Source organism: Protopterus annectens, chromosome 2.part2, assembly GCF_019279795.1.
Source record: "Protopterus annectens isolate FY-2018-M chromosome 2.part2, PAN1.0, whole genome shotgun sequence".
In the NCBI taxonomy this organism is placed as follows: Eukaryota; Metazoa; Chordata; order Ceratodontiformes; family Protopteridae; genus Protopterus; species Protopterus annectens.
Genome location: NC_056730.1, coordinates 1,140,323,966 through 1,140,336,796, shown reverse-complemented (window position 1 = coordinate 1,140,336,796; position 12,831 = coordinate 1,140,323,966).

The window sequence follows — 12,831 nt, the reverse complement described above, 5'->3', positions numbered from 1 at the left end:
CCGGGGTCCATGGTGGCTCCCCCTTTGTGGAATGGGATAATTGTTGCTGTGCACCATTCAGTGGGCACAAAGCCTGAGATGAGGCTATGATTGAACACATGCTTATGTGGGGTGCCAGTTCATTCTGCAGTTTGTGTAGAACGCAGCCTGGGATGTTATCAGGTCCCATGGATGCTGTGTTCTTGGCTTTGGAGAGTGTGTTTTTTTCTTGTGCAGCCATGATTACAGGAACGTTGCATTCTTCCGGTATAGGGATGGGCCCTTTAGGGGGTGAGAGGGGGGTAAAGTTAGCACTGAACCTATCTGTCAGGATGTTGGCAATGTCAGTTGGTTCTGTATATTTAGTGCCATTGTGCTGTATGTAACTCAGAGCAGATCTGAGTGTTGCTATTGATATTATTGACATAGCTATAGAATGCTTTGTGGTTGCCTTTAGAATCAGTGGCAATTTTGTTTTCGTAACTAGCTTTGGAGGATTTTATGAGGGATCTCAGCTTCTTATTGAGGCTGACCAGGGAGTTCCTCCAATCATGGGATTTTACTCTTTTTTGCAACAGTTTCTTTCTTCTTTTGCAGAGTTTGTTTATGGCAGGGGACCACCAGATTGGCTTCCTTTTTTTAGAGGATAGCATCTTGCTTCTGTTAAGAATAGCATGATCCATGCACTCGTGTAAGTGCTTATGAAGTGCATTTGTGTACGATTCAGCAATCGTACCTCTATTGTCTGTCTACATGGGTGTCATGAAGTTTGTCACTTCTGTCTTAAGAAGCATGAAGTTGGCTTTGGAGAAATCTTTTATGCTGGTTTTCCTAATGGGGGGTGGGGGCAGGATGTGGATGTCTAGGGTGATTAGCTTGTGGTCAGATCTGACCAATGAGAAATTGACCTCTGGTGTGGAACACCGGTCACCCATGTTGGTAATGACCAGGTCAAGGATATTGCTGCCCCTAGTGTGGGTGTGGATAAGTTGATCCAAGGCATTGGAATTTATGAATTCCAGAAAACGTTGAGCAAAAGATTTGGTACATGAGTAGTTTTCCTAGTTAATGGTAGGGTAGTTGACATTGCCCATTATTAGGGTGTTGGGCTGTACCCTAATATTTTCCAGTGTATCAAGAAATGAGGAGTGGGAATCCTGGGGCATGGTGGGGGATCTGTAGCAAGCTACAATTTGGATTGTAGCCTTGCCCAGAGTTAGTTGCACTTGGATAATTTTGGATGCATTATGCTGAGCAACTAGCCTGGAGGTGTGGATATCCTTAATGAATATGGACATGCCTCCACCTTTAGTGTTTCGGTCCAGGTTAGGTGGCCAAAAGGTGTGATATGAATTATAGCCTGGTAATACAGGGGTGCTCTCTGGACCTTGAACCAGGTCTCTGTCACTGCACAGATGTCGATGTTCTCCATTTTAAGGAGTGCCTCAAGTGAATGCATTTTGAGGTTTAGACTTCTAGCATTGAGTAGTATTACCATCAGATTTTGCTTGCTTGTACCTGTTAAGGTGGTGAATTTGTCATTTGAACCTTGCCTAAAAAAGGCACTATAGGCGTGGCAAGAGACTTAGTCAGTATCCAGAATCCCAAGGGCAACAGATGCAGGCCATCTCTGGCAAAGCATCGTGGTCTGACAATCATGTCATCCCAGGCAGACAGATACTGGACCCCCTTAGAATGACACCACCAGAAGCTTAGCTAATTGTTGAAGTCAATCATTTTGTCCTTGTTCTGTGGTATAATTCTGGGTGATGGCAGGATGCTACTCCGGGCTAGGGTCATACCTGCCTGGACTACAAGATTGGAGAGCTCCTCTATGTCTCTTTTCATGTAGTCCAGGGAGGTACATCTCAGGTCATTCACATCAGCATGGAGAATGATAGAGTCATATTTGTACTTGTTGCAGAGTGACCTGAGTGCATGCATTATGTGGTGGATCCTGGCACCTGACAGGCAGCTGACAGTAACTTTCTCCTTGTTTAGCCTGGTGAGTGGAACATCAGTGTGCCTGATTATAGAGTCACCTATGACTAGAGTGTTGGGTACATTGTTATGCCTTATGGGCTGTGGTTGAGTGGCACACTGAGTTTGTGAGCTATGTGTTGCTTGGGTTGTGTTGGGGATGGAGGTTGCTTGCGTTTCTGCTTTGGAGATCTCTGTTGCTTCAGCAGATTTTTATGGAGAGGCTCCATGAATGTAGGTGTGTGTTTCTTGTTTCTATGTGTGTGTTTTTGTGGTGTAGGTTTTGAGGGACTATGTGATGAGTGTGGTGTGGTGCAAGTGTTTACCTTGTCCTCTTGACTGTCTTGTCCAGTCTTGGGTGAAGAGAGCTTTGCTTCCAGTTTGACTATATAAGTGCATCTCTCATGGGTTGTAGTCTTGGGTGGTAGGAGGAGAGGGTTGTCTGTGTACCTGAGGCAATTGCTGCATTGCCCCAAGATGCCCAGAGTAATCAGGTAGAGAGGAGAAAACTCCGGGAGCTGACCCTTAGACATGCCTGGATAGGTGCTTATTTATTAAGTGCTAAAAACTGTTTTCCTCTAGACAAGTGAGGAAAGTTGAGTGCTGTAGAAATTTGTGGCTTATTTATTGCTTACAACGAGTTCTGCTCAAAGAAACAGATTTTAGTGCTAAAACTAAAAAACTGTCTCGTTCTAAGGGAAAATTTGAAGAGCAGACTTTATGGCACCGGGAATCGTTTAACCCTAGCTAAGCAGCGATTCATAAAGTGTATACATTTTTTTAAAATATAACAGCAGCAAATGAGCAAACTGATTTAAAGAAATTAACCAATTAACCAATAAAAAGCTAAAAACTGAGTCCCGTTCCAGCAATCTTCAATGAGACAAGTTCTAACTGCACACTCCTGCCACTAGGGTGCAGGGGAACCTTCTCCAAAAAAAAGATGGTCTGGATTAGTGCTCAAGTTATACAAAGCTAGATTATGCAGGTGTGAATTTAGTCTATGCTACAGCAAATAAGGCGTACCAATTTCAGAAAGAAACAGTTCAAAAAAGCAGGCACAATAAGCCTTTAACCAGAAACTCCCAGCTGAGAAGGGCAGAATCTACCCTCTCCTCCCATAAGAGTGCAGACCACACTTTCTTAATGTAAAATAACTGGCCCAAAGCCCAAGTGCTTAAACCAGAACTAATGTACTTTTAGAATAACAGACACTAAGCCTTCAATCAGCAACTCCCAACTTAGAAGGATGTAAGCTACCTGTCCTGCCACAACAGTGCAGACCACAAACCTTCTTAATGTAAAACAACTGGTCTGAAGCCCAAGTGCTTCAACCAAAGGCTTAGAATAACAGTTACAATTTAATCAGGTTACTAACAAGCAGTAATAAATGGATCAGAATAACTGCAATGAAGTACTTTTAAGAACAAGCAGCAAAAGCAAAATAAAGTAATAAAGTAGGAAGAAACACAAATACAATAAAAGCAGATGAATAAAGTGCAATTTTTTTTATAACAATAGAAAACGAGCAAACTGATTTAAACAAATTACTCAATTAATCAGTAAAAAAGCTCAAAACTGAGCCCTGTTCCAGCAGTTTTCATTCAGACAAGTTCTAACTGCACACTCCTGCCACTAGGGTGCAGGGGAACCTTCTCCAAAACAGATAGCCTGGCTTAGTGCTCAAGTTATACAAACAAAACTAGATTCAAGATGCCTGAATCTAGTTTATGCTACAGCAACCAGGGCACACCAATTTCAAAAAGAAACAGTTCACGTAAGCGGGCATAATAAGCCTTTAACCAGAAATTCCCAGATGTGAAGGGCAGAATCTAGCCTCTCCTATTTGGCATTGTATTTATCTCAGATACCTTGGGTGTTTTTGGAGAAACACAGTTATAGCCTAGGTTTGCTGACACTTCAGCATATATCCATTTGATTGCAACAGTTCATATTCAGCATACCCTACAGGTCACCATTGGTATTGCATCTGTCTCCACCCCGTAGGTGTTTTTGTAGAAACATAATTATAGCATAGGTCTACTGACACTTGAGTAGATAATCATTTGATTGCAGCAGTTCAATATCAGCAAGCATATTCACAATGTTTTAATTTTTCAGGCTACTGATTGCTAATTGTTTTGGTAGATAATTTATACAGTTGTACACATAAAATACTGTTTGTAACAGCTACATTAGATTCTCATATGTTAACAGCTGTATTGATTGAACATTTAATATTGTTTTTAGTGTTGTACTCATTATACTGATGTGTATTCAGACAATTATCATGCTGCCTGTCTCAGATGTTTGTCATATGGCTTGTCTGTTGTCAACAATATGGTCATATCACTTTGTCCTCATTTTAACAATGACACTTTTTGGCTGCTCATATAAATCATTGAATGTAGACAGTACAATCTGTTGATATGAGCTTTTATACATTCTTACAAAGCTAATGACCTGTATGGGTGTGTCTAAGCATATAGAATTGTTCAGAAAAAATATTGACTTTTTTATGAATAGGGCAAATAGGACCATAAGTAACTCTGTCCATAATGGATGTGGGTCAGTCCCTGTGAAAATTACAATCATAATCATATTCAGTTGTGCTATGATCTTCATGGGACTCGTCTGTATGATACACATTTGCTTTCTTTTTTGCTGTGTTTTGCAAACAATCTTTACAGACCATGGGACCCATGGACATTTTCCAATTCAAAGGTGATGATGAGCACATGTGAGGTCACTGACAGAGTCTTCTGAGGATGACCGTGATGATGAAAATGGCGATGATGCTAAGGAACCTGGATCCACTCCTGCCCAAGCCATCCTACCTGCACCCCAGAGGAGATGTTGACAGAACTTTGATCAAGACGATTATGGGGAGGAGATCTGGAAGGTCATGACCATTGTGTTCCAAACACAGATGAGGGACATAATCAGGTCCTTATTTGAGGATATGGCATAAACTATGTGGGATTCATTCAGGGTGATAGCTTGTGAGATCATTCAGGAGTCTGAACCCCATCAGCCTGCTCCCTCTGGTTCCATAAGTGTTATCTGTGTGCTCCACTTGTGCTATGTTGCCAACATCATGATTGCCATTTCTTTGATTGAACTGTATATGAACTCATGCATAAATACCATACATCTATTATGCTTATGTGTTATTGTTGTGTGACCATTACTTCAGTTCCAATTTGTCCATGATGCACATTAACACATTACACTTTCCACATACATTCAACTATCCATGCTTTGTGGCAGTTAACCTGCAGATAGTGCTGCAAGCGGTAGCCTGTAAACATGTGTGTTACTGGGTTGACTGACAGACAACCTATGATGTCCATATTCCATCACTAACAGTGTGATATGCCTTGGATTTCTGTTTTGTCATATCAGGTATGAGCAACACACAAACGTCATTCCACATGGTTTTGGATGACAATTGTCATGATGCCCCACTGTCATGATGTGGTGTTGTCTCATGGTTTGACAACATACCTCTCAACCTATTAGTGCAAGAAATATGGACAAAGCCCAACAAAATGGGGGGGGACAAAGACCCAAAAATAGGGACATGTTTTAAATATTGCTCTTGTAAACTTAGAAAGTTTCTAGAATAACAAGGTTTATTCTAACATACAAAAAAATGAAATGAAATTCAAATGTATGTCTTTATTTAGTGACTTCAATCCACAGATCATCCCAGTGATTTGCCAGAAAACCATAAATTTATGTGGAACAGACCAAAAATATGAGCCAAAAATTTGGACATTCTGCAAAAATCTGGGCAGTTGAGAGGTATGTTTGACAATACTGATGCCATGTGGGATCATATAAAGGTATATCATGTCTATCTGCAGTCTACCTTTTCTGACAGCATCAAACAGCAATGTAAAATTAATTTGTGCTACAGATAACGCACTCTTTAACAGTACATTACACCATGTTCATTGCATGTAGCATTTTCACACCCAGTATGTTGTCACATTGAAGTACACCTTCCAGAAATATTCGTACACATTAAATAACTGTAAGTGTGTGTTCACATAGTTGGATATACACTGACACACAAATGTACTTTTGACCTATGGGCATTCAATGAGTTACTGCTGACGTGCTGTAATGATGATCACAGGAGTGTCCCTGCTCCATAATGAGCAGGGTGGCTGACATACACCTGTGTTTCTTTATTTGACATTTTCATGACAGTATATGTGTATGTGATTGTAATTTTTAGCTTGCTCACCTATATATGTTGATGTGACATGATTGCACATTACTGTGTATGTGTGTTTTATAGATATCCAGTTTTGTGGACATCAGCAATCAATCTGGTCATTTGACATGCAGTTTCCATTTGGTTACATGTATTTCTGTACCCTGTGTGCTGTAGCATTGTGCCAACTTACCTTGTCCTGCTTTATCCTGATGTGGACCCATGTTGTCCACTTCCCTCCCACCTTCATATTTTTTATTTATTGTATTGTTTTTATTTATTGTATATGTTATTTTTTGCAGGTATGTTTGCTTCTGTTAAAACTACTGAGCATCACCATTTATTAATTTGACACAATGAACATGTGCCACATGCATACCCATTGCACAGTGCAGGACATGTGCACACAAGTTGCTGGCTAATGCTTGCAATGAATCCTTGTTCTCATTTTATGTGTGTGTGTTACTCAGTACAGTTTGTTCACATTCATGTGCAAAACCTGCTATATTTATTATGCTTTACTGTTATATTTCTGAACATATTACATGTTATTGATGTATGCATGCGTATTGACCTTGATTTCCTGTACATTCCATTTATGCCACTGACAGACATACATACACATCTACACCTGTGTGTTGCCTTTGACTTGGCATATGTGTGTAACATATACACATTCCATTGCATACTTTGGGTTGTGTACACCTAGATGTGTATGTAGCAGAATGTGTTGCTCTTCAGAAATACTTCTATTTGGCACTGTGCTTCTTTGTTTTCCTTTCATATGCATGGTTGTAGGCTTGGTTCTGTCATCTGGTGAAGTTATCTACCATTGTTAGATCTGCATTTGCTCATCTATGATTTTGCTTAGCTTATACCTGCACTGCTGATGGACTAATTGGATAAGTGCATATTTATCCAGTGTGTGCTGTGATCCTACTTTATTACCCTGGAATACACATCTACCATTGGTCAAACATATCCAGGTATGACTTGCCACACAGTTTGTGACATGTCATAATGTGATAGTGCATAGGTAGATTTGTTTTTCTGCATTTCACCATGGCTGGTATACAACCCACCCTGTTTGCCAACTTTCCACTGGATGTGTTGTGTAGTGTGCTGTCTGTGTAACTTGTCCTTATTGTTTTTTTCCAACCTTTCTCTGTCTTGTGTTGTGATATTTATTCTGTAGGTATACCTGCTGTGATGACCTTCTCCTTCTCTTTCCTTATGTTTAACTTTCCTTGTATTCTTAAAAAAAATTGGGTGTATTCTCCCCCCCAAAAAAATTGCCCATGCCCCTCTTACTTTTCCTCAGATTTTCCTATTCCAACATCCCTCCTGTGTGTGTAATTTCTTCACTAATACCCCAAATCTTCTTTTCTATCTCCCACTTCCCTTGGGTGTGTGCATTACTTGTGCTCCCCACACAAGTCCCAAATTCATTGTTAGCAAATGCTAGCTGTGGCGATGTGGCTGTGACTGCCCTTCGACTTTAATGTCTTTATTAGAAAATGTACGGATTCCATTGGAAGCTGACATATTTTACTGATATATTTTACTAATACATGTATTATGGAGATATTTGTAGTTGTCTCTGAACTTACTGTAAAGAGTGATGTAAATATATCTGTATCTATATCTACATCTATATCTATATATTTTATATATCTATAACTATCTATCTATCTATCTATCTATCTATCTATCTATCTATCTATATATTACAAATAGCCTTGCAACTTTGAAAAACGTATTTTAAGTTAGTGGCTGAAATAAGGAAATATTGATAGTTGTCTGAGATGTTTCTTGTATCTGTTCCTGAATATTTATGTTCCAAAGGCCATGGAGCTTGCATTGGAATAGTTAACATTTTTTTAGTATATTTTTTGGGGGTAATCATATAACAGAGTCAGTTACATGCCGTAGTTGTCCTTAACCTTACTGTACAAATTCTGTTTTATATATATATATATATATATATATATATATATATATATATATATATATATATATATAAAACTATCAGGATGCTTGAATTGCAATAATCTTTCCGTAACTCAATGTGATTAGACAACCATTTCTTATTGGTTGCAGATTACTTATGCATTTCTATAGTGTGTAGTTTATACTGTGATACTCCATTGTGCACTGAGATATTCTGAGTTTCTTGTTGTACATTTACAAATCACAATGTTATCTGAATGCTTCACACTAAAAAGAATCTAACCCATGACCTTGTTTTACTTTACCTGTTGAGTTCTCTTGCATGGTGTTGAGTTCAAACTCAACAAAAGTTCAGCCAGACTAAAACAACAATATGACCCATGATTATCTTTCCCCACACATTCATCCTATATTTGTTGCTAGTTCTTTGTTCTCTATGTACACTAGTTATGCTTATCTGAGGTATTTTTGTTTGCTTATTTTAATTATTTTGTTTGTGTGTGTAGTTTTTCTAGAATTAGTCTGTTTTTAAAGGACTTTAATATTGTTTACCTTCTTTTAGTGCATTCCAGACTCTCATAGCTATTAACATACTAACATTTATTATTTTAAAGCAGTGAAATTTAGTAAAAGTACATAAAGTGAATAATAGTAAAAAAGAAACACTTTTGTTTGTTATAATATTGTTTAGGTAATGGTTGAAACACTTATTTGGATTCATAAAGAGATAACAGTATTTAACATCAACTAAGCACTTTATATACAAGTATAGCAAAAGAAAAAAAATACCTGGATGATATGCAGCATATGTAATGAGCATATTTCTTAGAACCAAAAGATTGGTTAATCCTTCATTTCTGAAAGTAAAAAAAAATACAGTGAATACAATCATAGATTACATACTATTATAAAGTGGAAATTATTACCTTTCCTTAAAATTTCCTTGCCTCTCTCCTTAAAATCATTAATTCTACACTGAATGGGACAGACATTGTACTGTATATACACATTTTGTAGAAAACAGACATTCTGTGTAGTATCTAGCCTACAGAGTTAATAAAAGTTAAAGGCTGGTATTTTTTCTTTTGTTTTTATTTGTTCTGCATTTCCTGTGATGTTATTGTTAATAGAGAAAATGGGCAAAACTGCCATATTTGTTTAGACTTGAATTACCTCTGTTGCACTGCTCTTACTCAATATTCACATAATATGACGTGAAGATTGGGTGAAGATAGATGAAGGCTGCCAGCCTAGCCAGATATAATTTTGGAAATAATTCTGTCATCTGTAAATATTAATGTAAACTTCAGGCTTGTTGTCTTAAATGGAAAAAATGCTGGTACATGTCGAACTGCAAAAATGTAACAACAGTGCACTCTGCTGACCAAGTAAAGCATGTTGTGACCTTTTGATGTAAACATGGCTCTGGACAGTCTAGATGAAGGAATTCTTGCTATTGTTTTAAGGCCATAGTTAATGGCTAGAATTTGCATGTGCAAATGTCCTTAATGGCTCTGCTTCCTGACCTGGTGTGAGCTTACTAAAGAATGTAACCTGTTAGTCTGGGAACCCAGGGAAGTGTGAAGAATGATGTAATGTAAACCAGGAATGTGATTTAAAAAACAGAGAGAATCAGAGAGCATTAAACATTTTTGTCTTGACCATCCAACTCTCCAGCACTGTCTTGCTCTATATGTAAGTTTATCTAAGGCTTGTGTTTTCTCTTAGAAATAGCTAGAAACTAGAAAGATTAGACTAAGTGTTTTTCTGTGATGTCAGAACTGTACTACTGAATTATTTTAAATATTTCTCTGTGATCTCTGAACTCTTGACTAGCACTGTGTAATAAGAAGTATTTTCTTGTGTTTTTATTATTTATTAAATATTTTTAAACATTTCAACTGTGGCTGTTTTATTTATGTAGAGTTAATTTAAGCTCTAGAGTACATTGCATGTATATAGTGATACTGTAACAAGTCACTCTAATAAGCCTTGACTTTTCAGTCACACTTACCAATTGCATAATAATATTGCACAGTAATAATTGGACACCCTTTTAAGGGCCTTTGAGTACCTGATAAATATTAGCTGGGTGGTGGTAGTAATTTTTACCATATAGTCTGGGTAAAAGGGGCACAGCTGGAGAACCTGTGCCAGCCTTCCCCAGGAGTGTCTGTGTGGTTGTTTAAAACTCTTATTTCAAAGTGTGTGTGTCAGTTACTTGGGCAGGGACACAAAGCACTGGTTGGAAAAAGAGGGTGCTGGAGGTTTTAGCTTGCCCACTAGGCTGAGATCTGGACCTTATAGCTGTGCCAGTGGGGGGTCTTATTGGTGACCTGGAGAGCAAGGGAGTGACCAGCCCTTGACTGACTGTGATCTCTGTGTGCTCTTAAGGGAAGTTTCACTTTACTGTGTGTATTTGTTATTCTTTCCTCCTATATGAGATGCCCCTCACTGGTGTTAATGGTGAGGATTGAGGCTCCTTGATTGCTGGGCCAGGGCATGGGCATCACATATTAATTGTTTGGCAGTGGTGGGATATCCACACCACAAATTAATTGGTTGGCAAATACTATTTGGCTTGTAGTGTTGTGGGTAGAGTGAACCCCTGTAGCTTGTGTACAGTGAGCTTTGAAGGTGTTTTGTACTCTAAATCAGCCACGCAGTGAATACTCAGAGTTCAAATCACAATTGTTTTATTTCCTTTGTTAGCTTAGTTAGTCAGGGTGAGCAGGCAGCATGTCAGCAGAGGAGTATGGAAAGCTGACAAGGAGCCAGCTGGAAGAGATGTGCCAGGCTAGGGGTCTGGTGCATGGAAACTTGACTAAGGCAGACTTGATTGCAGCCTTGGTTACAGTTGCATCAGAAAACAGCAATTAGGAGGACAATCAGACTGGCAGTGGAGATATAATACCCTCAGAGAATGGACAGCTCGTCCTTTCTGCAGAGGACTTAAAAATCCATCTGGAGCTAAAGAGACTTTAGTTGTAGGCCAGGCATTTGGAAATAGAAGCCGAGGAAAAGGAGTGGCAGAGGAGGCATGAAAGGGAAATGTTGACTCTTTGCAAGAGTCATGGAGGTAATGGGGAAGGGAGTAACTGGACCCCAGAAGCACAAAAGGTCAGTAAATTTCTTCCGCAATTTAAAGAATGGGATACTTTTGATAGTTTCATTCATATGTTTGAGAGGGTATGCAAACAGTATAGTGTTGACCAAAGGCTCTGGTTACTGTTCCTGACCCCCTTACTCCATGGCAAAGCTGTAACTGTTTAGTCAAAAATGTCTGATGCTGCATGTTTTGATTATACTGCTGTTAAAATTCGCTTGTTAGAATTGTTCAAGCTAATACCTGAAACGTATAGGAAAAAGTTTTGTGAGCATAGACGCAAGGCAGATGAAAGTGTGTGGGAATATGTTGCTGAACTGAGCACTTATTTCCATAGGTAAGTAAGTGGATGTCAGGTCACCACTTTTGAAGGGCTGGCAAACCTTTTGGTGAGGGAAAGTACAGTTGTGTACCTACCATAAATGTAGATGTTTGAGTGTATTCACTGATGCAGTCATTAATCTTGGGATATCCTGCTGGAAGGCTTCCTGCAGTCGCCAGAATTCCAAAGTCTAGGTCCGGCATCAGTTGCTATCGCCTCTTCCCTGACGTCAGTGCGTCAGGGGTATAATAGATGCAGCCGACACCATTTTCTTCAGTTTTTCTTGCCCCAGATGTCAGATGCCCCAAATAGATAGGCTAAAAAATATAGCAATAAGAAATGCATGCACAAAAATAACATTTCCTTCATCTACAAGCAAATACACCAAAAAGGTTGTATAGGCTAGAGAAGTGTAGATAAGTCCCAGCAAAGAAAAGGGGGATGGTGGGTGGGTAACCTGGACTGCAACAGTGAATACACTCGAACATCTACATTTATGGTAGGTACACAACTGTACTATGTTCATCGTGTTTCACTGTTGCAGTCATTACTCTTGGGTTGAATGCCAAAGCTGAGGATGGGTGGCTGGGCTAAATAGGATTAGGAGAGGCTATGAGGCCCTGCAGAACTGCAGTGGCGAAGCCTGCTCTGGACTTAGAGTAGAGAGGCAAGTGGTAGTGCTTTGTAAAGGTGTGCACTGAACTCCAAGTTACAGCCTCTAAGATTTCTTTGGTTGGTACTCCTCTGAGGAAGGCTGCTGAAGTGGCTGCTGCTCTGGTGGAATGAGGCCTAATGCCCTTAGGCACTGATTTGCCATGATGAGAATAGCAGAAACGGATGCAATGGCCTATCCATTTAGAAATAGTCTGTTTTGAGATAGCCTTTCCTTGTGATCCTGCAGCATATGACACTAAAAGTTGCTCAGTCTTTCTGAAAGATTTAGTTCTGTCCAAGTAGAAGCGTAACTGCCTGTGTATGTCCAAAGAATGCAGAATTTTCTCGCCCTTGTTCTGTGGGTTTGGGTAAAAGGTAGGCAAGTGAATGGTTTGATTGAGGGCCACACTGGACACCACCTTAGGCATAAATGTAGGGTTTGTCCTCAGAAAAATCCTGTCTGGATGAAAAATGATGAAAGGTTCCACGGCCATGAGTGCTTGTAACTCCGAGACTCACCTTGCAGAGGTTATGGCTAGGAGCAGAGCTGTTTTCCAGGATAAGACTTTAATATCCGCTGTTGATGCTGGCTCGAAAGGAGGCAGTGTGAGTTTT